Raw genomic sequence first — 27,811 nt, forward strand, 5'->3', positions numbered from 1 at the left:
TGTTGTGATTATTTTCTTTTGCATGTAAAAAGCCTTATTACTGTCTGTTGAATTCCCCCAAAATATTAATCCATAAGACACCACAGAGTGGAAATAAGCAAAGTAATCTAGCTTTATAGTATCTATTGTCATGGGTGGTATGACTGTTCTGATGGCAAGGCACGCAGAGCTTAATTAGGGAATAATATACTCAGTGTGCTTCTTCCAATCTGAGGTGTTGTCAACTTGTAAGCCAAGGAAATTGTTTGTTTCAACTTCCGCGATTAATTTCTCATCACCGTAACCTCTCCTTTTGCCTCTGTACGTAGGTACATGCACATTCACAACATTCCCTAGGGTGGAATGCTCTCCTCGGGAGCTTACAGAGTTGTTCACGCCGACATTGTTGGTGCCCCGGCATATTCCTGCAGGCAGTCCACATCCCTTCTGTACTCACGTTTTCGGGCATATGCATTGTGCAGTGTTGATGGTTGTCGTTCCGTGCGCCGTGATGTCCGCTCGCTTGCTCTGTGTTGGGGTACTGAAGTATGTATTTTCATTAATGTTCTAGGACACCGGCCATGCCGTCATCATGAAGTTACCTGCTTCAGTTCCCTCTGGGTGTTCTGTTTGACATGGCTGGGGTGAAGAACCAGAACGATATTGGCCGCAGTTAGATGACCTGTTACTGGCGAGTAAAACCTCTGTGTTGTGCCCCTGACACGAGATAGGGCTTTGGACCAACATTTCTCAAAGAGAGAGCATATTAATTGGCTCACAAAGGGCAGCGTATGTATAGAGCTACAATAACTGGATGTGAGTGAGTGAGTGTGTGTGTCTGTCTGTTCATAAGAGGCACCAGTACAAGAAGTAGGACACTGTCTTCTGACTTCATATCACAAAGAATATTAACTGGATGAATATTCGGAATATGTACCAAGTTGGAAGAGGAATACTTTTTCTGCCAAGCAACGGTAATGCTCTGACAGAGGCTGACTGCATGTTGGATGTTTGTTCTTACGTGTCTAATCCCCTGTATGTCTATGAACGGCATTCCCCCCCCGCCCCCATTTCAGATTAAATATTTGAATAAGCAGGAGGCACCCATTAGATAAAATAAGTTGGCATGAGATTGTTCCATTTCAGACGACTTTGCCTCCAATGTCTGTGAAAGTGGCCCCTTGAGATTCTAGATTTCTTGTGTATCTTACACCTTTCCTGGAATATTGCAGGAGGAGTGCACCAACACTAGACAGACTGACTTCCGAGAGAAGACCGCTTGTGTCCCCGATGGTTGGCCGTCCTGTTGCTGAGTGCGTACATGGAGAAGAGGACTGAATGCAGCGTGTAAATTTTGTGTGCCTCTGGAGAGGTGGTGCAGTTTTCTGTTATTTAACCCATTGACAGGGGCTTGCTCTGTTGTGGTAATTGTGTTGCAAGTGTGATAGCAACTTAGATATGAATCATGTGAACGTGTAAGGTGTGGATGTCTAGTTATGTGTGTGGGGTGTTCTACGGAGTGTAGTAAAATAGTAGAAATGTCGGCCGCAATCACATTGCGTTGATAAGAGTCTGCTTCATAGTGTGGTGGCCAACACATCTCGGAATGAGAGAGAGTTTGTCCTGTGTGAAAGGCTGTAAGTTGCAGGTGCTCTTGGCTTTGGCCGCAGCTTGTCACCAAAGATGTGATTCCTCTTCCTGGAAAGAATATGTTATTTCGTTTTATCTGCTTCATCCCATTTCACATTCTCAGTTCAAGCTAATGCCACAGGAAGATCTTCAAAACGTCAGTCATTGTGAATCTGTTTCTATAGCAGATGGGTGGGGGGGGGCTCTGCAGTTTCACTCGTTTAGGAAGTGCGGTGATGAAGATCTCTGGCATAGCTATACCGGACAGTCTTGATAATAGTGGGTGTCCGTTCTCTGACCCAGGAGGGCTTTAAAAGTGTGCTGACCACGCATTACTTAGTTTGTATTTTCTTCATGTAAATCTGTAAAGAGATGTCAAAGCGGGAGGTAACGGGAATGCTTAGTGATCATCACCGAGAGGGAGTTTCCAAACAGTCGTTAACGGGAGATGCGCAATAGCAGTTGTCCTATGATCGAAAAGTGTGACTTGCCAGTGATGAGATTGCTTTTTGTAAGTCAGGTAAGTGCAATGAGTTTTATGGATTGTGTGTGTTTTTCTGCAAGTGGTTTTCAGCGAATATTGCCGGCATTAATTTTGTTGGTAGTGTATTAAGTGTTGATTGCTGCATGTGCCAAAATGAAGTCTGACGAAGGGAAGTTGGTGTTGTTGAAGTACGGTCACCAGTGGGCTGGGTCGTTGGGTGTGTTATAGATGCTCGTGAAGTACAACCTGGTGGCAGGGGGGCTGTGTAGTGGCGACATATGCAATAATCGTTTATAGTGCTTCCTTCATTGAGCTGTAGTTTATGAAATCCCACCTGTTTTCATAAATGATGGAAGATATTTAGGTTATGGAAATGTTTATTAGTTGGTGTCTTATAGGTGATGTTGGTCGTACTTTTCAAATGACTCAGCTCGCGAGACGTTTTCGCCCTTATGCAAAATTACTTGTGAGAAATTATCGCGCAGGGAGAATGTCGGTGCTGAATTTGCGTGATGTCTTGAGTGCCAACATGAAATGTGACGAGGATAAGTTCGTGTTGGAAAGGACGTGGACGATTTCAGTGGGTGATTTATAGGTAGACGTGCAGGTATTCAAGAGTTGTGTCTGGTATCAATCTGAGCAGTAACATAACGGCGACCGACAGGTTATGTGACAAATGTGCCCTAGGATGTAGGCGATGTAGATGCAAATTGTGGGCTACTTGTTTCGTAGTGCTTCGTGCTAAGTTGATTGAGCTGTAGTTTATTGGTTGTGGTTGGATTCATAAATTATTTTATGATTTTTGAGGTTATGGAAGTGATTGGTAGTTGGTTTCTTATAGGCGAAGTTGGTAGCTCGTTTCGCCTTAATTTTTTTCTTTACTTCCTGTCATTTTTAAAGGAGAAGATGTGAAACTAATGGTATTCACGGAATAAAGTTTCAGGTCTTCATAATTTTACAGTCTTTGGAGTGGTATTTCAGTCAGCATTTGGTTCGGCAGTGCCGTGTAGTGTTCGCGGACGGGCATGTACCTCAGGTGTATTGTCGGTAGATGACAGGACAGTTCGTCAGGGTGCGCACATATTGATCATTGAATATCCCTCAAGCTCCGCCGGTGGCGGGATGTGTTCGCTGTTTTTCAGACGTTGCCGTCCCTGCTTGCGAGAAAATGGCGCAGCTCCTCTGCTGTTATTGTTTCCTTCGGACGGCGTGATGGTAGGATGCATGCCCAGTCGAGTGCAGCTTTACTCTCTTATATTTCCAATGCTTGCAAGTTTATTTGAACTGATGTTTGTCATCTTTCTCCTGTGTGAAGTACGTAAAGTGGGAAATATTTTGGTTGCACGAAAGGCCGGATTATTTGCCAGTAGGTTATTAATGTGGTGTAGAGTGCCTTCGTAGTAAGAATTAATACTGGTCTCTCAATGCGGATGTTTATTTCTGTACATGGTTTTGTTTCAGGTAGGCGTGAATGCAAGCATATGGGATACTTCAGCCGTTATGCAGTTTCGAGTCCATCATTACTACGGAGGTAGCAAGACTTTGCTCCGGTAGCTGACATGACCACTGTGCATGATGGACACAATTCATCAGTCGATGCGGTTGGGATGACCCACAGACTCGTGGTGGCAGCCTCTGTTTTTGTGACTTGCATGTGGAAATTCAGTAGCTGTTGATTTAAATTTGTGCAAGAGCTTATCGCAGTGAAGAAGCTAGAAGTAAGCAGCTAGGGTTACAGGTTGTAATGTTGGTTATGTGGCCACCACACCACACCACACCACAGTTGCCCACTTTTGATTCCTAGTGAAGAAGTATGGGGTGTTCGTAGCATGCCTCACAATGCCACAAGGAAGACCTCAGGCCCTCGTGCGATTATATACCTTGCTTTCCGAGGAGGTGTACTGTTATAGATTTAGTGGGAGTGCCTAGTCTGTCTCAAAGAGGAGTTTGAGATCAGGGGATGTGCTGAGTAGCAACTTTCATGTGAACTGTAGCTGTAGTGTGTGTTTACTGGCATCAACGAAGACATGGAGGACCAATTTGTCTGAATATCAGTGTTTCAGAAGATCTGTTGTGTGCGTGATGGGGAAGCAGCTTTTTTGGAGTTGGAGATGTGAAGAACGAGACAGAACGAAGCACCTGGAGTGTTTGTTACTTGGATAAGGAATTGCATTATTCAGGTATGTTAGAGAGTAGAGTTTGTTTGCATTCCATAGATCCTTCTTAGGAGTAATCCAAAGGATGCAGAGCAAGTCATTTCATACAGTAAACATAGACTTCAGGACTTCATTCAATATACGTAAACCTCGGTACTTTTGACACAATTACAAGAACGTGTTTCACATATGAATGTACATAACCTTCAGATTTTGCAATTCAAGTATGAAAGCTAATTTCAGTGCAGGCTTGAATACATTTATATCACAATTTAGAGTTTTAATTGTTGGTTGGTGATTATTAAATAACTTGACACGTGTAAAGTACACTCCTCTTTGACATTTAGCAGGGTTTACATCTTGTAATTAAATTATGTACATCTGTATTTCTTTTAAAATTATCCAACTTTTCCACCACAAATGATAGCAAGCAGAGTATAAATTCACTTGCAAGTGGAAGTGTATTAAATTTACGAAATAATTCTCTACAAGGTAAGCTGCTTTTGACACCTGCCATTGTTGTGATTATTTTCTTTTGCATGTAAAAAGCCTTATTACTGTCTGTTGAATTCCCCCAAAATATTAATCCATAAGACACCACAGAGTGGAAATAAGCAAAGTAATCTAGCTTTATAGTATCTATTGTCATGGGTGGTATGACTGTTCTGATGGCAAGGCACGCAGAGCTTAATTAGGGAATAATATACTCAGTGTGCTTCTTCCAATCTGAGGTGTTGTCAACTTGTAAGCCAAGGAAATTGTTTGTTTCAACTTCCGCGATTAATTTCTCATCACCGTAACCTCTCCTTTTGCCTCTGTACGTAGGTACATGCACATTCACAACATTCCCTAGGGTGGAATGCTCTCCTCGGGAGCTTACAGAGTTGTTCACGCCGACATTGTTGGTGCCCCGGCATATTCCTGCAGGCAGTCCACATCCCTTCTGTACTCACGTTTTCGGGCATATGCATTGTGCAGTGTTGATGGTTGTCGTTCCGTGCGCCGTGATGTCCGCTCGCTTGCTCTGTGTTGGGGTACTGAAGTATGTATTTTCATTAATGTTCTAGGACACCGGCCATGCCGTCATCATGAAGTTACCTGCTTCAGTTCCCTCTGGGTGTTCTGTTTGACATGGCTGGGGTGAAGAACCAGAACGATATTGGCCGCAGTTAGATGACCTGTTACTGGCGAGTAAAACCTCTGTGTTGTGCCCCTGACACGAGATAGGGCTTTGGACCAACATTTCTCAAAGAGAGAGCATATTAATTGGCTCACAAAGGGCAGCGTATGTATAGAGCTACAATAACTGGATGTGAGTGAGTGAGTGTGTGTGTCTGTCTGTTCATAAGAGGCACCAGTACAAGAAGTAGGACACTGTCTTCTGACTTCATATCACAAAGAATATTAACTGGATGAATATTCGGAATATGTACCAAGTTGGAAGAGGAATACTTTTTCTGCCAAGCAACGGTAATGCTCTGACAGAGGCTGACTGCATGTTGGATGTTTGTTCTTACGTGTCTAATCCCCTGTATGTCTATGAACGGCATTCCCCCCCCGCCCCCATTTCAGATTAAATATTTGAATAAGCAGGAGGCACCCATTAGATAAAATAAGTTGGCATGAGATTGTTCCATTTCAGACGACTTTGCCTCCAATGTCTGTGAAAGTGGCCCCTTGAGATTCTAGATTTCTTGTGTATCTTACACCTTTCCTGGAATATTGCAGGAGGAGTGCACCAACACTAGACAGACTGACTTCCGAGAGAAGACCGCTTGTGTCCCCGATGGTTGGCCGTCCTGTTGCTGAGTGCGTACATGGAGAAGAGGACTGAATGCAGCGTGTAAATTTTGTGTGCCTCTGGAGAGGTGGTGCAGTTTTCTGTTATTTAACCCATTGACAGGGGCTTGCTCTGTTGTGGTAATTGTGTTGCAAGTGTGATAGCAACTTAGATATGAATCATGTGAACGTGTAAGGTGTGGATGTCTAGTTATGTGTGTGGGGTGTTCTACGGAGTGTAGTAAAATAGTAGAAATGTCGGCCGCAATCACATTGCGTTGATAAGAGTCTGCTTCATAGTGTGGTGGCCAACACATCTCGGAATGAGAGAGAGTTTGTCCTGTGTGACAGGCTGTAAGTTGCAGGTGCTCTTGGCTTTGGCCGCAGCTTGTCACCAAAGATGTGATTCCTCTTCCTGGAAAGAATATGTTATTTCGTTTTATCTGCTTCATCCCATTTCACATTCTCAGTTCAAGCTAATGCCACAGGAAGATCTTGAAAACGTCAGTCATTGTGAATCTGTTTCTATAGCAGATGGGTGGGGGGGGGCTCTGCAGTTTCACTCGTTTAGGAAGTGCGGTGATGAAGATCTCTGGCATAGCTATACCGGACAGTCTTGATAATAGTGGGTGTCCGTTCTCTGACCCAGGAGGGCTTTAAAAGTGTGCTGACCACGCATTACTTAGTTTGTATTTTCTTCATGTAAATCTGTAAAGAGATGTCAAAGCGGGAGGTAACGGGAATGCTTAGTGATCATCACCGAGAGGGAGTTTCCAAACAGTCGTTAACGGGAGATGCGCAATAGCAGTTGTCCTATGATCGAAAAGTGTGACTTGCCAGTGATGAGATTGCTTTTTGTAAGTCAGGTAAGTGCAATGAGTTTTATGGATTGTGTGTGTTTTTCTGCAAGTGGTTTTCAGCGAATATTGCCGGCATTAATTTTGTTGGTAGTGTATTAAGTGTTGATTGCTGCATGTGCCAAAATGAAGTCTGACGAAGGGAAGTTGGTGTTGTTGAAGTACGGTCACCAGTGGGCTGGGTCGTTGGGTGTGTTATAGATGCTCGTGAAGTACAACCTGGTGGCAGGGGGGCTGTGTAGTGGCGACATATGCAATAATCGTTTATAGTGCTTCCTTCATTGAGCTGTAGTTTATGAAATCCCACCTGTTTTCATAAATGATGGAAGATATTTAGGTTATGGAAATGTTTATTAGTTGGTGTCTTATAGGTGATGTTGGTCGTACTTTTCAAATGACTCAGCTCGCGAGACGTTTTCGCCCTTCTGCAAAATTACTTGTGAGAAATTATCGCGCAGGGAGAATGTCGGTGCTGAATTTGCGTGATGTCTTGAGTGCCAACATGAAATGTGACGAGGATAAGTTCGTGTTGGAAAGGACGTGGACGATTTCAGTGGGTGATTTATAGGTAGACGTGCAGGTATTCAAGAGTTGTGTCTGGTATCAATCTGAGCAGTAACATAACGGCGACCGACAGGTTATGTGACAAATGTGCCCTAGGATGTAGGCGATGTAGATGCAAATTGTGGGCTACTTGTTTCGTAGTGCTTCGTGCTAAGTTGATTGAGCTGTAGTTTATTGGTTGTGGTTGGATTCATAAATTATTTTATGATTTTTGAGGTTATGGAAGTGATTGGTAGTTGGTTTCTTATAGGGGAAGTTGGTAGCTCGTTTCGCCTTAATTTTTTTCTTTAATTCCTGTCATTTTTAAAGGAGAAGATGTGAAACTAATGGTATTCACGGAATAAAGTTTCAGGTCTTCATAATTTTACAGTCTTTGGAGTGGTATTTCAGTCAGCATTTGGTTCGGCAGTGCCGTGTAGTGTTCGCGGACGGGCATGTACCTCAGGTGTATTGTCGGTAGATGACAGCACAGTTCGTCAGGATGCGCACATATTGGTTATTGAATATCCCACATGCACCGCCGGTGGCGGGATGTGTTCTCGCTGTTTTTCAGACGTTGCCGTCCCTGCGTGCGAGAAAATGGCGCAGCTCCTCTGCTGTTATTGTTTCCTTCGGACGGCGTGATGGTAGGATGCATGCCCAGTCGAGTGCAGCTTTACTCTCTTATATTTCCAATGCTTGCAAGTTTATTTGAACTGATGTTTGTCATCTTTCTCCTGTGTGAAGTACGTAAAGTGGGAAATATTTTGGTTGCACGAAAGGCCGGATTATTTGCCAGTAGGTTATTAATGTGGTGTAGAGTGCCTTCGTAGTAAGAATTAATACTGGTCTCTCAATGCGGATGTTTATTTCTGTACATGGTTTTGTTTCAGGTAGGCGTGAATGCAAGCATATGGGATACTTCAGCCGTTATGCAGTTTCGAGTCCATCATTACTACGGAGGTAGCAAGACTTTGCTCCGGTAGCTGACATGACCACTGTGCATGATGGACACAATTCATCAGTCGATGCGGTTGGGATGACCCACAGACTCGTGGTGGCAGCCTCTGTTTTTGTGACTTGCATGTGGAAATTCAGTAGCTGTTGATTTAAATTTGTGCAAGAGCTTATCGCAGTGAAGAAGCTAGAAGTAAGCAGCTAGGGTTACAGGTTGTAATGTTGGTTATGTGGCCACCACACCACACCACACCACAGTTGCCCACTTTTGATTCCTAGTGACCAAGTATGGGGTGTTCGTAGCATGCCTCACAATGCCACAAGGAAGACCTCAGGCCCTCGTGCGATTATATACCTTGCTTTCCGAGGAGGTGTACTGTTATAGATTTAGTGGGAGTGCCTAGTCTGTCTCAAAGAGGAGTTTGAGATCAGGGGATGTGCTGAGTAGCAACTTTCATGTGAACTGTAGCTGTAGTGTGTGTTTACTGGCATCAACGAAGACATGGAGGACCAATTTGTCTGAATATCAGTGTTTCAGAAGATCTGTTGTGTGCGTGATGGGGAAGCAGCTTTTTTGGAGTTGGAGATGTGAAGAACGAGACAGAACGAAGCACCTGGAGTGTTTGTTACTTGGATAAGGAATTGCATTATTCAGGTATGTTAGAGAGTAGAGTTTGTTTGCATTCCATAGATCCTTCTTAGGAGTAATCCAAAGGATGCAGAGCAAGTCATTTCATACAGTAAACATAAACTTCAGGACTTCATTCAATATACGTAAACCTCGGTACTTTTGACACAATTACAAGAACGTGTTTCACATATGAATGTACATAACCTTCAGATTTTGCAATTCAAGTATGAAAGCTAATTTCAGTGCAGGCTTGAATACATTTATATCACAATTTAGAGTTTTAATTGTTGGTTGGTGATTATTAAATAACTTGACACGTGTAAAGTACACTCCTCTTTGACATTTAGCAGGGTTTACATCTTGTAATTAAATTATGTACATCTGTATTTCTTTTAAAATTATCCAACTTTTCCACCACAAATGATAGCAAGCAGAGTATAAATTCACTTGCAAGTGGAAGTGTATTAAATTTACGAAATAATTCTCTACAAGGTAAGCTGCTTTTGACACCTGCCATTGTTGTGATTATTTTCTTTTGCATGTAAAAAGCCTTATTACTGTCTGTTGAATTCCCCCAAAATATTAATCCATAAGACACCACAGAGTGGAAATAAGCAAAGTAATCTAGCTTTATAGTATCTATTGTCATGGGTGGTATGACTGTTCTGATGGCAAGGCACGCAGAGCTTAATTAGGGAATAATATACTCAGTGTGCTTCTTCCAATCTGAGGTGTTGTCAACTTGTAAGCCAAGGAAATTGTTTGTTTCAACTTCCGCGATTAATTTCTCATCACCGTAACCTCTCCTTTTGCCTCTGTACGTAGGTACATGCACATTCACAACATTCCCTAGGGTGGAATGCTCTCCTCGGGAGCTTACAGAGTTGTTCACGCCGACATTGTTGGTGCCCCGGCATATTCCTGCAGGCAGTCCACATCCCTTCTGTACTCACGTTTTCGGGCATATGCATTGTGCAGTGTTGATGGTTGTCGTTCCGTGCGCCGTGATGTCCGCTCGCTTGCTCTGTGTTGGGGTACTGAAGTATGTATTTTCATTAATGTTCTAGGACACCGGCCATGCCGTCATCATGAAGTTACCTGCTTCAGTTCCCTCTGGGTGTTCTGTTTGACATGGCTGGGGTGAAGAACCAGAACGATATTGGCCGCAGTTAGATGACCTGTTACTGGCGAGTAAAACCTCTGTGTTGTGCCCCTGACACGAGATAGGGCTTTGGACCAACATTTCTCAAAGAGAGAGCATATTAATTGGCTCACAAAGGGCAGCGTATGTATAGAGCTACAATAACTGGATGTGAGTGAGTGAGTGTGTGTGTCTGTCTGTTCATAAGAGGCACCAGTACAAGAAGTAGGACACTGTCTTCTGACTTCATATCACAAAGAATATTAACTGGATGAATATTCGGAATATGTACCAAGTTGGAAGAGGAATACTTTTTCTGCCAAGCAACGGTAATGCTCTGACAGAGGCTGACTGCATGTTGGATGTTTGTTCTTACGTGTCTAATCCCCTGTATGTCTATGAACGGCATTCCCCCCCCGCCCCCATTTCAGATTAAATATTTGAATAAGCAGGAGGCACCCATTAGATAAAATAAGTTGGCATGAGATTGTTCCATTTCAGACGACTTTGCCTCCAATGTCTGTGAAAGTGGCCCCTTGAGATTCTAGATTTCTTGTGTATCTTACACCTTTCCTGGAATATTGCAGGAGGAGTGCACCAACACTAGACAGACTGACTTCCGAGAGAAGACCGCTTGTGTCCCCGATGGTTGGCCGTCCTGTTGCTGAGTGCGTACATGGAGAAGAGGACTGAATGCAGCGTGTAAATTTTGTGTGCCTCTGGAGAGGTGGTGCAGTTTTCTGTTATTTAACCCATTGACAGGGGCTTGCTCTGTTGTGGTAATTGTGTTGCAAGTGTGATAGCAACTTAGATATGAATCATGTGAACGTGTAAGGTGTGGATGTCTAGTTATGTGTGTGGGGTGTTCTACGGAGTGTAGTAAAATAGTAGAAATGTCGGCCGCAATCACATTGCGTTGATAAGAGTCTGCTTCATAGTGTGGTGGCCAACACATCTCGGAATGAGAGAGAGTTTGTCCTGTGTGACAGGCTGTAAGTTGCAGGTGCTCTTGGCTTTGGCCGCAGCTTGTCACCAAAGATGTGATTCCTCTTCCTGGAAAGAATATGTTATTTCGTTTTATCTGCTTCATCCCATTTCACATTCTCAGTTCAAGCTAATGCCACAGGAAGATCTTGAAAACGTCAGTCATTGTGAATCTGTTTCTATAGCAGATGGGTGGGGGGGGGCTCTGCAGTTTCACTCGTTTAGGAAGTGCGGTGATGAAGATCTCTGGCATAGCTATACCGGACAGTCTTGATAATAGTGGGTGTCCGTTCTCTGACCCAGGAGGGCTTTAAAAGTGTGCTGACCACGCATTACTTAGTTTGTATTTTCTTCATGTAAATCTGTAAAGAGATGTCAAAGCGGGAGGTAACGGGAATGCTTAGTGATCATCACCGAGAGGGAGTTTCCAAACAGTCGTTAACGGGAGATGCGCAATAGCAGTTGTCCTATGATCGAAAAGTGTGACTTGCCAGTGATGAGATTGCTTTTTGTAAGTCAGGTAAGTGCAATGAGTTTTATGGATTGTGTGTGTTTTTCTGCAAGTGGTTTTCAGCGAATATTGCCGGCATTAATTTTGTTGGTAGTGTATTAAGTGTTGATTGCTGCATGTGCCAAAATGAAGTCTGACGAAGGGAAGTTGGTGTTGTTGAAGTACGGTCACCAGTGGGCTGGGTCGTTGGGTGTGTTATAGATGCTCGTGAAGTACAACCTGGTGGCAGGGGGGCTGTGTAGTGGCGACATATGCAATAATCGTTTATAGTGCTTCCTTCATTGAGCTGTAGTTTATGAAATCCCACCTGTTTTCATAAATGATGGAAGATATTTAGGTTATGGAAATGTTTATTAGTTGGTGTCTTATAGGTGATGTTGGTCGTACTTTTCAAATGACTCAGCTCGCGAGACGTTTTCGCCCTTCTGCAAAATTACTTGTGAGAAATTATCGCGCAGGGAGAATGTCGGTGCTGAATTTGCGTGATGTCTTGAGTGCCAACATGAAATGTGACGAGGATAAGTTCGTGTTGGAAAGGACGTGGACGATTTCAGTGGGTGATTTATAGGTAGACGTGCAGGTATTCAAGAGTTGTGTCTGGTATCAATCTGAGCAGTAACATAACGGCGACCGACAGGTTATGTGACAAATGTGCCCTAGGATGTAGGCGATGTAGATGCAAATTGTGGGCTACTTGTTTCGTAGTGCTTCGTGCTAAGTTGATTGAGCTGTAGTTTATTGGTTGTGGTTGGATTCATAAATTATTTTATGATTTTTGAGGTTATGGAAGTGATTGGTAGTTGGTTTCTTATAGGGGAAGTTGGTAGCTCGTTTCGCCTTAATTTTTTTCTTTAATTCCTGTCATTTTTAAAGGAGAAGATGTGAAACTAATGGTATTCACGGAATAAAGTTTCAGGTCTTCATAATTTTACAGTCTTTGGAGTGGTATTTCAGTCAGCATTTGGTTCGGCAGTGCCGTGTAGTGTTCGCGGACGGGCATGTACCTCAGGTGTATTGTCGGTAGATGACAGCACAGTTCGTCAGGATGCGCACATATTGGTTATTGAATATCCCACATGCACCGCCGGTGGCGGGATGTGTTCTCGCTGTTTTTCAGACGTTGCCGTCCCTGCGTGCGAGAAAATGGCGCAGCTCCTCTGCTGTTATTGTTTCCTTCGGACGGCGTGATGGTAGGATGCATGCCCAGTCGAGTGCAGCTTTACTCTCTTATATTTCCAATGCTTGCAAGTTTATTTGAACTGATGTTTGTCATCTTTCTCCTGTGTGAAGTACGTAAAGTGGGAAATATTTTGGTTGCACGAAAGGCCGGATTATTTGCCAGTAGGTTATTAATGTGGTGTAGAGTGCCTTCGTAGTAAGAATTAATACTGGTCTCTCAATGCGGATGTTTATTTCTGTACATGGTTTTGTTTCAGGTAGGCGTGAATGCAAGCATATGGGATACTTCAGCCGTTATGCAGTTTCGAGTCCATCATTACTACGGAGGTAGCAAGACTTTGCTCCGGTAGCTGACATGACCACTGTGCATGATGGACACAATTCATCAGTCGATGCGGTTGGGATGACCCACAGACTCGTGGTGGCAGCCTCTGTTTTTGTGACTTGCATGTGGAAATTCAGTAGCTGTTGATTTAAATTTGTGCAAGAGCTTATCGCAGTGAAGAAGCTAGAAGTAAGCAGCTAGGGTTACAGGTTGTAATGTTGGTTATGTGGCCACCACACCACACCACACCACAGTTGCCCACTTTTGATTCCTAGTGAAGAAGTATGGGGTGTTCGTAGCATGCCTCACAATGCCACAAGGAAGACCTCAGGCCCTCGTGCGATTATATACCTTGCTTTCCGAGGAGGTGTACTGTTATAGATTTAGTGGGAGTGCCTAGTCTGTCTCAAAGAGGAGTTTGAGATCAGGGGATGTGCTGAGTAGCAACTTTCATGTGAACTGTAGCTGTAGTGTGTGTTTACTGGCATCAACGAAGACATGGAGGACCAATTTGTCTGAATATCAGTGTTTCAGAAGATCTGTTGTGTGCGTGATGGGGAAGCAGCTTTTTTGGAGTTGGAGATGTGAAGAACGAGACAGAACGAAGCACCTGGAGTGTTTGTTACTTGGATAAGGAATTGCATTATTCAGGTATGTTAGAGAGTAGAGTTTGTTTGCATTCCATAGATCCTTCTTAGGAGTAATCCAAAGGATGCAGAGCAAGTCATTTCATACAGTAAACATAGACTTCAGGACTTCATTCAATATACGTAAACCTCGGTACTTTTGACACAATTACAAGAACGTGTTTCACATATGAATGTACATAACCTTCAGATTTTGCAATTCAAGTATGAAAGCTAATTTCAGTGCAGGCTTGAATACATTTATATCACAATTTAGAGTTTTAATTGTTGGTTGGTGATTATTAAATAACTTGACACGTGTAAAGTACACTCCTCTTTGACATTTAGCAGGGTTTACATCTTGTAATTAAATTATGTACATCTGTATTTCTTTTAAAATTATCCAACTTTTCCACCACAAATGATAGCAAGCAGAGTATAAATTCACTTGCAAGTGGAAGTGTATTAAATTTACGAAATAATTCTCTACAAGGTAAGCTGCTTTTGACACCTGCCATTGTTGTGATTATTTTCTTTTGCATGTAAAAAGCCTTATTACTGTCTGTTGAATTCCCCCAAAATATTAATCCATAAGACACCACAGAGTGGAAATAAGCAAAGTAATCTAGCTTTATAGTATCTATTGTCATGGGTGGTATGACTGTTCTGATGGCAAGGCACGCAGAGCTTAATTAGGGAATAATATACTCAGTGTGCTTCTTCCAATCTGAGGTGTTGTCAACTTGTAAGCCAAGGAAATTGTTTGTTTCAACTTCCGCGATTAATTTCTCATCACCGTAACCTCTCCTTTTGCCTCTGTACGTAGGTACATGCACATTCACAACATTCCCTAGGGTGGAATGCTCTCCTCGGGAGCTTACAGAGTTGTTCACGCCGACATTGTTGGTGCCCCGGCATATTCCTGCAGGCAGTCCACATCCCTTCTGTACTCACGTTTTCGGGCATATGCATTGTGCAGTGTTGATGGTTGTCGTTCCGTGCGCCGTGATGTCCGCTCGCTTGCTCTGTGTTGGGGTACTGAAGTATGTATTTTCATTAATGTTCTAGGACACCGGCCATGCCGTCATCATGAAGTTACCTGCTTCAGTTCCCTCTGGGTGTTCTGTTTGACATGGCTGGGGTGAAGAACCAGAACGATATTGGCCGCAGTTAGATGACCTGTTACTGGCGAGTAAAACCTCTGTGTTGTGCCCCTGACACGAGATAGGGCTTTGGACCAACATTTCTCAAAGAGAGAGCATATTAATTGGCTCACAAAGGGCAGCGTATGTATAGAGCTACAATAACTGGATGTGAGTGAGTGAGTGTGTGTGTCTGTCTGTTCATAAGAGGCACCAGTACAAGAAGTAGGACACTGTCTTCTGACTTCATATCACAAAGAATATTAACTGGATGAATATTCGGAATATGTACCAAGTTGGAAGAGGAATACTTTTTCTGCCAAGCAACGGTAATGCTCTGACAGAGGCTGACTGCATGTTGGATGTTTGTTCTTACGTGTCTAATCCCCTGTATGTCTATGAACGGCATTCCCCCCCCGCCCCCATTTCAGATTAAATATTTGAATAAGCAGGAGGCACCCATTAGATAAAATAAGTTGGCATGAGATTGTTCCATTTCAGACGACTTTGCCTCCAATGTCTGTGAAAGTGGCCCCTTGAGATTCTAGATTTCTTGTGTATCTTACACCTTTCCTGGAATATTGCAGGAGGAGTGCACCAACACTAGACAGACTGACTTCCGAGAGAAGACCGCTTGTGTCCCCGATGGTTGGCCGTCCTGTTGCTGAGTGCGTACATGGAGAAGAGGACTGAATGCAGCGTGTAAATTTTGTGTGCCTCTGGAGAGGTGGTGCAGTTTTCTGTTATTTAACCCATTGACAGGGGCTTGCTCTGTTGTGGTAATTGTGTTGCAAGTGTGATAGCAACTTAGATATGAATCATGTGAACGTGTAAGGTGTGGATGTCTAGTTATGTGTGTGGGGTGTTCTACGGAGTGTAGTAAAATAGTAGAAATGTCGGCCGCAATCACATTGCGTTGATAAGAGTCTGCTTCATAGTGTGGTGGCCAACACATCTCGGAATGAGAGAGAGTTTGTCCTGTGTGACAGGCTGTAAGTTGCAGGTGCTCTTGGCTTTGGCCGCAGCTTGTCACCAAAGATGTGATTCCTCTTCCTGGAAAGAATATGTTATTTCGTTTTATCTGCTTCATCCCATTTCACATTCTCAGTTCAAGCTAATGCCACAGGAAGATCTTGAAAACGTCAGTCATTGTGAATCTGTTTCTATAGCAGATGGGTGGGGGGGGGCTCTGCAGTTTCACTCGTTTAGGAAGTGCGGTGATGAAGATCTCTGGCATAGCTATACCGGACAGTCTTGATAATAGTGGGTGTCCGTTCTCTGACCCAGGAGGGCTTTAAAAGTGTGCTGACCACGCATTACTTAGTTTGTATTTTCTTCATGTAAATCTGTAAAGAGATGTCAAAGCGGGAGGTAACGGGAATGCTTAGTGATCATCACCGAGAGGGAGTTTCCAAACAGTCGTTAACGGGAGATGCGCAATAGCAGTTGTCCTATGATCGAAAAGTGTGACTTGCCAGTGATGAGATTGCTTTTTGTAAGTCAGGTAAGTGCAATGAGTTTTATGGATTGTGTGTGTTTTTCTGCAAGTGGTTTTCAGCGAATATTGCCGGCATTAATTTTGTTGGTAGTGTATTAAGTGTTGATTGCTGCATGTGCCAAAATGAAGTCTGACGAAGGGAAGTTGGTGTTGTTGAAGTACGGTCACCAGTGGGCTGGGTCGTTGGGTGTGTTATAGATGCTCGTGAAGTACAACCTGGTGGCAGGGGGGCTGTGTAGTGGCGACATATGCAATAATCGTTTATAGTGCTTCCTTCATTGAGCTGTAGTTTATGAAATCCCACCTGTTTTCATAAATGATGGAAGATATTTAGGTTATGGAAATGTTTATTAGTTGGTGTCTTATAGGTGATGTTGGTCGTACTTTTCAAATGACTCAGCTCGCGAGACGTTTTCGCCCTTCTGCAAAATTACTTGTGAGAAATTATCGCGCAGGGAGAATGTCGGTGCTGAATTTGCGTGATGTCTTGAGTGCCAACATGAAATGTGACGAGGATAAGTTCGTGTTGGAAAGGACGTGGACGATTTCAGTGGGTGATTTATAGGTAGACGTGCAGGTATTCAAGAGTTGTGTCTGGTATCAATCTGAGCAGTAACATAACGGCGACCGACAGGTTATGTGACAAATGTGCCCTAGGATGTAGGCGATGTAGATGCAAATTGTGGGCTACTTGTTTCGTAGTGCTTCGTGCTAAGTTGATTGAGCTGTAGTTTATTGGTTGTGGTTGGATTCATAAATTATTTTATGATTTTTGAGGTTATGGAAGTGATTGGTAGTTGGTTTCTTATAGGGGAAGTTGGTAGCTCGTTTCGCCTTAATTTTTTTCTTTAATTCCTGTCATTTTTAAAGGAGAAGATGTGAAACTAATGGTATTCACGGAATAAAGTTTCAGGTCTTCATAATTTTACAGTCTTTGGAGTGGTATTTCAGTCAGCATTTGGTTCGGCAGTGCCGTGTAGTGTTCGCGGACGGGCATGTACCTCAGGTGTATTGTCGGTAGATGACAGCACAGTTCGTCAGGATGCGCACATATTGGTTATTGAATATCCCACATGCACCGCCGGTGGCGGGATGTGTTCTCGCTGTTTTTCAGACGTTGCCGTCCCTGCGTGCGAGAAAATGGCGCAGCTCCTCTGCTGTTATTGTTTCCTTCGGACGGCGTGATGGTAGGATGCATGCCCAGTCGAGTGCAGCTTTACTCTCTTATATTTCCAATGCTTGCAAGTTTATTTGAACTGATGTTTGTCATCTTTCTCCTGTGTGAAGTACGTAAAGTGGGAAATATTTTGGTTGCACGAAAGGCCGGATTATTTGCCAGTAGGTTATTAATGTGGTGTAGAGTGCCTTCGTAGTAAGAATTAATACTGGTCTCTCAATGCGGATGTTTATTTCTGTACATGGTTTTGTTTCAGGTAGGCGTGAATGCAAGCATATGGGATACTTCAGCCGTTATGCAGTTTCGAGTCCATCATTACTACGGAGGTAGCAAGACTTTGCTCCGGTAGCTGACATGACCACTGTGCATGATGGACACAATTCATCAGTCGATGCGGTTGGGATGACCCACAGACTCGTGGTGGCAGCCTCTGTTTTTGTGACTTGCATGTGGAAATTCAGTAGCTGTTGATTTAAATTTGTGCAAGAGCTTATCGCAGTGAAGAAGCTAGAAGTAAGCAGCTAGGGTTACAGGTTGTAATGTTGGTTATGTGGCCACCACACCACACCACACCACAGTTGCCCACTTTTGATTCCTAGTGACCAAGTATGGGGTGTTCGTAGCATGCCTCACAATGCCACAAGGAAGACCTCAGGCCCTCGTGCGATTATATACCTTGCTTTCCGAGGAGGTGTACTGTTATAGATTTAGTGGGAGTGCCTAGTCTGTCTCAAAGAGGAGTTTGAGATCAGGGGATGTGCTGAGTAGCAACTTTCATGTGAACTGTAGCTGTAGTGTGTGTTTACTGGCATCAACGAAGACATGGAGGACCAATTTGTCTGAATATCAGTGTTTCAGAAGATCTGTTGTGTGCGTGATGGGGAAGCAGCTTTTTTGGAGTTGGAGATGTGAAGAACGAGACAGAACGAAGCACCTGGAGTGTTTGTTACTTGGATAAGGAATTGCATTATTCAGGTATGTTAGAGAGTAGAGTTTGTTTGCATTCCATAGATCCTTCTTAGGAGTAATCCAAAGGATGCAGAGCAAGTCATTTCATACAGTAAACATAAACTTCAGGACTTCATTCAATATACGTAAACCTCGGTACTTTTGACACAATTACAAGAACGTGTTTCACATATGAATGTACATAACCTTCAGATTTTGCAATTCAAGTATGAAAGCTAATTTCAGTGCAGGCTTGAATACATTTATATCACAATTTAGAGTTTTAATTGTTGGTTGGTGATTATTAAATAACTTGACACGTGTAAAGTACACTCCTCTTTGACATTTAGCAGGGTTTACATCTTGTAATTAAATTATGTACATCTGTATTTCTTTTAAAATTATCCAACTTTTCCACCACAAATGATAGCAAGCAGAGTATAAATTCACTTGCAAGTGGAAGTGTATTAAATTTACGAAATAATTCTCTACAAGGTAAGCTGCTTTTGACACCTGCCATTGTTGTGATTATTTTCTTTTGCATGTAAAAAGCCTTATTACTGTCTGTTGAATTCCCCCAAAATATTAATCCATAAGACACCACAGAGTGGAAATAAGCAAAGTAATCTAGCTTTATAGTATCTATTGTCATGGGTGGTATGACTGTTCTGATGGCAAGGCACGCAGAGCTTAATTAGGGAATAATATACTCAGTGTGCTTCTTCCAATCTGAGGTGTTGTCAACTTGTAAGCCAAGGAAATTGTTTGTTTCAACTTCCGCGATTAATTTCTCATCACCGTAACCTCTCCTTTTGCCTCTGTACGTAGGTACATGCACATTCACAACATTCCCTAGGGTGGAATGCTCTCCTCGGGAGCTTACAGAGTTGTTCACGCCGACATTGTTGGTGCCCCGGCATATTCCTGCAGGCAGTCCACATCCCTTCTGTACTCACGTTTTCGGGCATATGCATTGTGCAGTGTTGATGGTTGTCGTTCCGTGCGCCGTGATGTCCGCTCGCTTGCTCTGTGTTGGGGTACTGAAGTATGTATTTTCATTAATGTTCTAGGACACCGGCCATGCCGTCATCATGAAGTTACCTGCTTCAGTTCCCTCTGGGTGTTCTGTTTGACATGGCTGGGGTGAAGAACCAGAACGATATTGGCCGCAGTTAGATGACCTGTTACTGGCGAGTAAAACCTCTGTGTTGTGCCCCTGACACGAGATAGGGCTTTGGACCAACATTTCTCAAAGAGAGAGCATATTAATTGGCTCACAAAGGGCAGCGTATGTATAGAGCTACAATAACTGGATGTGAGTGAGTGAGTGTGTGTGTCTGTCTGTTCATAAGAGGCACCAGTACAAGAAGTAGGACACTGTCTTCTGACTTCATATCACAAAGAATATTAACTGGATGAATATTCGGAATATGTACCAAGTTGGAAGAGGAATACTTTTTCTGCCAAGCAACGGTAATGCTCTGACAGAGGCTGACTGCATGTTGGATGTTTGTTCTTACGTGTCTAATCCCCTGTATGTCTATGAACGGCATTCCCCCCCCGCCCCCATTTCAGATTAAATATTTGAATAAGCAGGAGGCACCCATTAGATAAAATAAGTTGGCATGAGATTGTTCCATTTCAGACGACTTTGCCTCCAATGTCTGTGAAAGTGGCCCCTTGAGATTCTAGATTTCTTGTGTATCTTACACCTTTCCTGGAATATTGCAGGAGGAGTGCACCAACACTAGACAGACTGACTTCCGAGAGAAGACCGCTTGTGTCCCCGATGGTTGGCCGTCCTGTTGCTGAGTGCGTACATGGAGAAGAGGACTGAATGCAGCGTGTAAATTTTGTGTGCCTCTGGAGAGGTGGTGCAGTTTTCTGTTATTTAACCCATTGACAGGGGCTTGCTCTGTTGTGGTAATTGTGTTGCAAGTGTGATAGCAACTTAGATATGAATCATGTGAACGTGTAAGGTGTGGATGTCTAGTTATGTGTGTGGGGTGTTCTACGGAGTGTAGTAAAATAGTAGAAATGTCGGCCGCAATCACATTGCGTTGATAAGAGTCTGCTTCATAGTGTGGTGGCCAACACATCTCGGAATGAGAGAGAGTTTGTCCTGTGTGACAGGCTGTAAGTTGCAGGTGCTCTTGGCTTTGGCCGCAGCTTGTCACCAAAGATGTGATTCCTCTTCCTGGAAAGAATATGTTATTTCGTTTTATCTGCTTCATCCCATTTCACATTCTCAGTTCAAGCTAATGCCACAGGAAGATCTTGAAAACGTCAGTCATTGTGAATCTGTTTCTATAGCAGATGGGTGGGGGGGGGCTCTGCAGTTTCACTCGTTTAGGAAGTGCGGTGATGAAGATCTCTGGCATAGCTATACCGGACAGTCTTGATAATAGTGGGTGTCCGTTCTCTGACCCAGGAGGGCTTTAAAAGTGTGCTGACCACGCATTACTTAGTTTGTATTTTCTTCATGTAAATCTGTAAAGAGATGTCAAAGCGGGAGGTAACGGGAATGCTTAGTGATCATCACCGAGAGGGAGTTTCCAAACAGTCGTTAACGGGAGATGCGCAATAGCAGTTGTCCTATGATCGAAAAGTGTGACTTGCCAGTGATGAGATTGCTTTTTGTAAGTCAGGTAAGTGCAATGAGTTTTATGGATTGTGTGTGTTTTTCTGCAAGTGGTTTTCAGCGAATATTGCCGGCATTAATTTTGTTGGTAGTGTATTAAGTGTTGATTGCTGCATGTGCCAAAATGAAGTCTGACGAAGGGAAGTTGGTGTTGTTGAAGTACGGTCACCAGTGGGCTGGGTCGTTGGGTGTGTTATAGATGCTCGTGAAGTACAACCTGGTGGCAGGGGGGCTGTGTAGTGGCGACATATGCAATAATCGTTTATAGTGCTTCCTTCATTGAGCTGTAGTTTATGAAATCCCACCTGTTTTCATAAATGATGGAAGATATTTAGGTTATGGAAATGTTTATTAGTTGGTGTCTTATAGGTGATGTTGGTCGTACTTTTCAAATGACTCAGCTCGCGAGACGTTTTCGCCCTTATGCAAAATTACTTGTGAGAAATTATCGCGCAGGGAGAATGTCGGTGCTGAATTTGCGTGATGTCTTGAGTGCCAACATGAAATGTGACGAGGATAAGTTCGTGTTGGAAAGGACGTGGACGATTTCAGTGGGTGATTTATAGGTAGACGTGCAGGTATTCAAGAGTTGTGTCTGGTATCAATCTGAGCAGTAACATAACGGCGACCGACAGGTTATGTGACAAATGTGCCCTAGGATGTAGGCGATGTAGATGCAAATTGTGGGCTACTTGTTTCGTAGTGCTTCGTGCTAAGTTGATTGAGCTGTAGTTTATTGGTTGTGGTTGGATTCATAAATTATTTTATGATTTTTGAGGTTATGGAAGTGATTGGTAGTTGGTTTCTTATAGGGGAAGTTGGTAGCTCGTTTCGCCTTAATTTTTTTCTTTAATTCCTGTCATTTTTAAAGGAGAAGATGTGAAACTAATGGTATTCACGGAATAAAGTTTCAGGTCTTCATAATTTTACAGTCTTTGGAGTGGTATTTCAGTCAGCATTTGGTTCGGCAGTGCCGTGTAGTGTTCGCGGACGGGCATGTACCTCAGGTGTATTGTCGGTAGATGACAGCACAGTTCGTCAGGATGCGCACATATTGGTTATTGAATATCCCACATGCACCGCCGGTGGCGGGATGTGTTCTCGCTGTTTTTCAGACGTTGCCGTCCCTGCGTGCGAGAAAATGGCGCAGCTCCTCTGCTGTTATTGTTTCCTTCGGACGGCGTGATGGTAGGATGCATGCCCAGTCGAGTGCAGCTTTACTCTCTTATATTTCCAATGCTTGCAAGTTTATTTGAACTGATGTTTGTCATCTTTCTCCTGTGTGAAGTACGTAAAGTGGGAAATATTTTGGTTGCACGAAAGGCCGGATTATTTGCCAGTAGGTTATTAATGTGGTGTAGAGTGCCTTCGTAGTAAGAATTAATACTGGTCTCTCAATGCGGATGTTTATTTCTGTACATGGTTTTGTTTCAGGTAGGCGTGAATGCAAGCATATGGGATACTTCAGCCGTTATGCAGTTTCGAGTCCATCATTACTACGGAGGTAGCAAGACTTTGCTCCGGTAGCTGACATGACCACTGTGCATGATGGACACAATTCATCAGTCGATGCGGTTGGGATGACCCACAGACTCGTGGTGGCAGCCTCTGTTTTTGTGACTTGCATGTGGAAATTCAGTAGCTGTTGATTTAAATTTGTGCAAGAGCTTATCGCAGTGAAGAAGCTAGAAGTAAGCAGCTAGGGTTACAGGTTGTAATGTTGGTTATGTGGCCACCACACCACACCACACCACAGTTGCCCACTTTTGATTCCTAGTGACCAAGTATGGGGTGTTCGTAGCATGCCTCACAATGCCACAAGGAAGACCTCAGGCCCTCGTGCGATTATATACCTTGCTTTCCGAGGAGGTGTACTGTTATAGATTTAGTGGGAGTGCCTAGTCTGTCTCAAAGAGGAGTTTGAGATCAGGGGATGTGCTGAGTAGCAACTTTCATGTGAACTGTAGCTGTAGTGTGTGTTTACTGGCATCAACGAAGACATGGAGGACCAATTTGTCTGAATATCAGTGTTTCAGAAGATCTGTTGTGTGCGTGATGGGGAAGCAGCTTTTTTGGAGTTGGAGATGTGAAGAACGAGACAGAACGAAGCACCTGGAGTGTTTGTTACTTGGATAAGGAATTGCATTATTCAGGTATGTTAGAGAGTAGAGTTTGTTTGCATTCCATAGATCCTTCTTAGGAGTAATCCAAAGGATGCAGAGCAAGTCATTTCATACAGTAAACATAAACTTCAGGACTTCATTCAATATACGTAAACCTCGGTACTTTTGACACAATTACAAGAACGTGTTTCACATATGAATGTACATAACCTTCAGATTTTGCAATTCAAGTATGAAAGCTAATTTCAGTGCAGGCTTGAATACATTTATATCACAATTTAGAGTTTTAATTGTTGGTTGGTGATTATTAAATAACTTGACACGTGTAAAGTACACTCCTCTTTGACATTTAGCAGGGTTTACATCTTGTAATTAAATTATGTACATCTGTATTTCTTTTAAAATTATCCAACTTTTCCACCACAAATGATAGCAAGCAGAGTATAAATTCACTTGCAAGTGGAAGTGTATTAAATTTACGAAATAATTCTCTACAAGGTAAGCTGCTTTTGACACCTGCCATTGTTGTGATTATTTTCTTTTGCATGTAAAAAGCCTTATTACTGTCTGTTGAATTCCCCCAAAATATTAATCCATAAGACACCACAGAGTGGAAATAAGCAAAGTAATCTAGCTTTATAGTATCTATTGTCATGGGTGGTATGACTGTTCTGATGGCAAGGCACGCAGAGCTTAATTAGGGAATAATATACTCAGTGTGCTTCTTCCAATCTGAGGTGTTGTCAACTTGTAAGCCAAGGAAATTGTTTGTTTCAACTTCCGCGATTAATTTCTCATCACCGTAACCTCTCCTTTTGCCTCTGTACGTAGGTACATGCACATTCACAACATTCCCTAGGGTGGAATGCTCTCCTCGGGAGCTTACAGAGTTGTTCACGCCGACATTGTTGGTGCCCCGGCATATTCCTGCAGGCAGTCCACATCCCTTCTGTACTCACGTTTTCGGGCATATGCATTGTGCAGTGTTGATGGTTGTCGTTCCGTGCGCCGTGATGTCCGCTCGCTTGCTCTGTGTTGGGGTACTGAAGTATGTATTTTCATTAATGTTCTAGGACACCGGCCATGCCGTCATCATGAAGTTACCTGCTTCAGTTCCCTCTGGGTGTTCTGTTTGACATGGCTGGGGTGAAGAACCAGAACGATATTGGCCGCAGTTAGATGACCTGTTACTGGCGAGTAAAACCTCTGTGTTGTGCCCCTGACACGAGATAGGGCTTTGGACCAACATTTCTCAAAGAGAGAGCATATTAATTGGCTCACAAAGGGCAGCGTATGTATAGAGCTACAATAACTGGATGTGAGTGAGTGAGTGTGTGTGTCTGTCTGTTCATAAGAGGCACCAGTACAAGAAGTAGGACACTGTCTTCTGACTTCATATCACAAAGAATATTAACTGGATGAATATTCGGAATATGTACCAAGTTGGAAGAGGAATACTTTTTCTGCCAAGCAACGGTAATGCTCTGACAGAGGCTGACTGCATGTTGGATGTTTGTTCTTACGTGTCTAATCCCCTGTATGTCTATGAACGGCATTCCCCCCCCGCCCCCATTTCAGATTAAATATTTGAATAAGCAGGAGGCACCCATTAGATAAAATAAGTTGGCATGAGATTGTTCCATTTCAGACGACTTTGCCTCCAATGTCTGTGAAAGTGGCCCCTTGAGATTCTAGATTTCTTGTGTATCTTACACCTTTCCTGGAATATTGCAGGAGGAGTGCACCAACACTAGACAGACTGACTTCCGAGAGAAGACCGCTTGTGTCCCCGATGGTTGGCCGTCCTGTTGCTGAGTGCGTACATGGAGAAGAGGACTGAATGCAGCGTGTAAATTTTGTGTGCCTCTGGAGAGGTGGTGCAGTTTTCTGTTATTTAACCCATTGACAGGGGCTTGCTCTGTTGTGGTAATTGTGTTGCAAGTGTGATAGCAACTTAGATATGAATCATGTGAACGTGTAAGGTGTGGATGTCTAGTTATGTGTGTGGGGTGTTCTACGGAGTGTAGTAAAATAGTAGAAATGTCGGCCGCAATCACATTGCGTTGATAAGAGTCTGCTTCATAGTGTGGTGGCCAACACATCTCGGAATGAGAGAGAGTTTGTCCTGTGTGAAAGGCTGTAAGTTGCAGGTGCTCTTGGCTTTGGCCGCAGCTTGTCACCAAAGATGTGATTCCTCTTCCTGGAAAGAATATGTTATTTCGTTTTATCTGCTTCATCCCATTTCACATTCTCAGTTCAAGCTAATGCCACAGGAAGATCTTGAAAACGTCAGTCATTGTGAATCTGTTTCTATAGCAGATGGGTGGGGGGGGGCTCTGCAGTTTCACTCGTTTAGGAAGTGCGGTGATGAAGATCTCTGGCATAGCTATACCGGACAGTCTTGATAATAGTGGGTGTCCGTTCTCTGACCCAGGAGGGCTTTAAAAGTGTGCTGACCACGCATTACTTAGTTTGTATTTTCTTCATGTAAATCTGTAAAGAGATGTCAAAGCGGGAGGTAACGGGAATGCTTAGTGATCATCACCGAGAGGGAGTTTCCAAACAGTCGTTAACGGGAGATGCGCAATAGCAGTTGTCCTATGATCGAAAAGTGTGACTTGCCAGTGATGAGATTGCTTTTTGTAAGTCAGGTAAGTGCAATGAGTTTTATGGATTGTGTGTGTTTTTCTGCAAGTGGTTTTCAGCGAATATTGCCAGCATTAATTTTGTTGGTAGTGTATTAAGTGTTGATTGCTGCATGTGCCAAAATGAAGTCTGACGAAGGGAAGTTGGTGTTGTTGAAGTACGGTCACCAGTGGGCTGGGTCGTTGGGTGTGTTATAGATGCTCGTGAAGTACAACCTGGTGGCAGGGGGGCTGTGTAGTGGCGACATATGCAATAATCGTTTATAGTGCTTCCTTCATTGAGCTGTAGTTTATGAAATCCCACCTGTTTTCATAAATGATGGAAGATATTTAGGTTATGGAAATGTTTATTAGTTGGTGTCTTATAGGTGATGTTGGTCGTACTTTTCAAATGACTCAGCTCGCGAGACGTTTTCGCCCTTCTGCAAAATTACTTGTGAGAAATTATCGCGCAGGGAGAATGTCGGTGCTGAATTTGCGTGATGTCTTGAGTGCCAACATGAAATGTGACGAGGATAAGTTCGTGTTGGAAAGGACGTGGACGATTTCAGTGGGTGATTTATAGGTAGACGTGCAGGTATTCAAGAGTTGTGTCTGGTATCAATCTGAGCAGTAACATAACGGCGACCGACAGGTTATGTGACAAATGTGCCCTAGGATGTAGGCGATGTAGATGCAAATTGTGGGCTACTTGTTTCGTAGTGCTTCGTGCTAAGTTGATTGAGCTGTAGTTTATTGGTTGTGGTTGGATTCATAAATTATTTTATGATTTTTGAGGTTATGGAAGTGATTGGTAGTTGGTTTCTTATAGGCGAAGTTGGTAGCTCGTTTCGCCTTAATTTTTTTCTTTACTTCCTGTCATTTTTAAAGGAGAAGATGTGAAACTAATGGTATTCACGGAATAAAGTTTCAGGTCTTCATAATTTTACAGTCTTTGGAGTGGTATTTCAGTCAGCATTTGGTTCGGCAGTGCCGTGTAGTGTTCGCGGACGGGCATGTACCTCAGGTGTATTGTCGGTAGATGACAGGACAGTTCGTCAGGGTGCGCACATATTGATCATTGAATATCCCTCAAGCTCCGCCGGTGGCGGGATGTGTTCGCTGTTTTTCAGACGTTGCCGTCCCTGCTTGCGAGAAAATGGCGCAGCTCCTCTGCTGTTATTGTTTCCTTCGGACGGCGTGATGGTAGGATGCATGCCCAGTCGAGTGCAGCTTTACTCTCTTATATTTCCAATGCTTGCAAGTTTATTTGAACTGATGTTTGTCATCTTTCTCCTGTGTGAAGTACGTAAAGTGGGAAATATTTTGGTTGCACGAAAGGCCGGATTATTTGCCAGTAGGTTATTAATGTGGTGTAGAGTGCCTTCGTAGTAAGAATTAATACTGGTCTCTCAATGCGGATGTTTATTTCTGTACATGGTTTTGTTTCAGGTAGGCGTGAATGCAAGCATATGGGATACTTCAGCCGTTATGCAGTTTCGAGTCCATCATTACTACGGAGGTAGCAAGACTTTGCTCCGGTAGCTGACATGACCACTGTGCATGATGGACACAATTCATCAGTCGATGCGGTTGGGATGACCCACAGACTCGTGGTGGCAGCCTCTGTTTTTGTGACTTGCATGTGGAAATTCAGTAGCTGTTGATTTAAATTTGTGCAAGAGCTTATCGCAGTGAAGAAGCTAGAAGTAAGCAGCTAGGGTTACAGGTTGTAATGTTGGTTATGTGGCCACCACACCACACCACACCACAGTTGCCCACTTTTGATTCCTAGTGACCAAGTATGGGGTGTTCGTAGCATGCCTCACAATGCCACAAGGAAGACCTCAGGCCCTCGTGCGATTATATACCTTGCT

The sequence above is a fragment of the Zootermopsis nevadensis genome, unplaced genomic scaffold (genome assembly GCF_977971745.1).
Source record: "Zootermopsis nevadensis isolate Lab colony 2312 unplaced genomic scaffold, Znev_1.0 Znev_ptg000008l, whole genome shotgun sequence".
NCBI classification, from domain to species: domain Eukaryota; kingdom Metazoa; phylum Arthropoda; class Insecta; order Blattodea; family Termopsidae; genus Zootermopsis; species Zootermopsis nevadensis.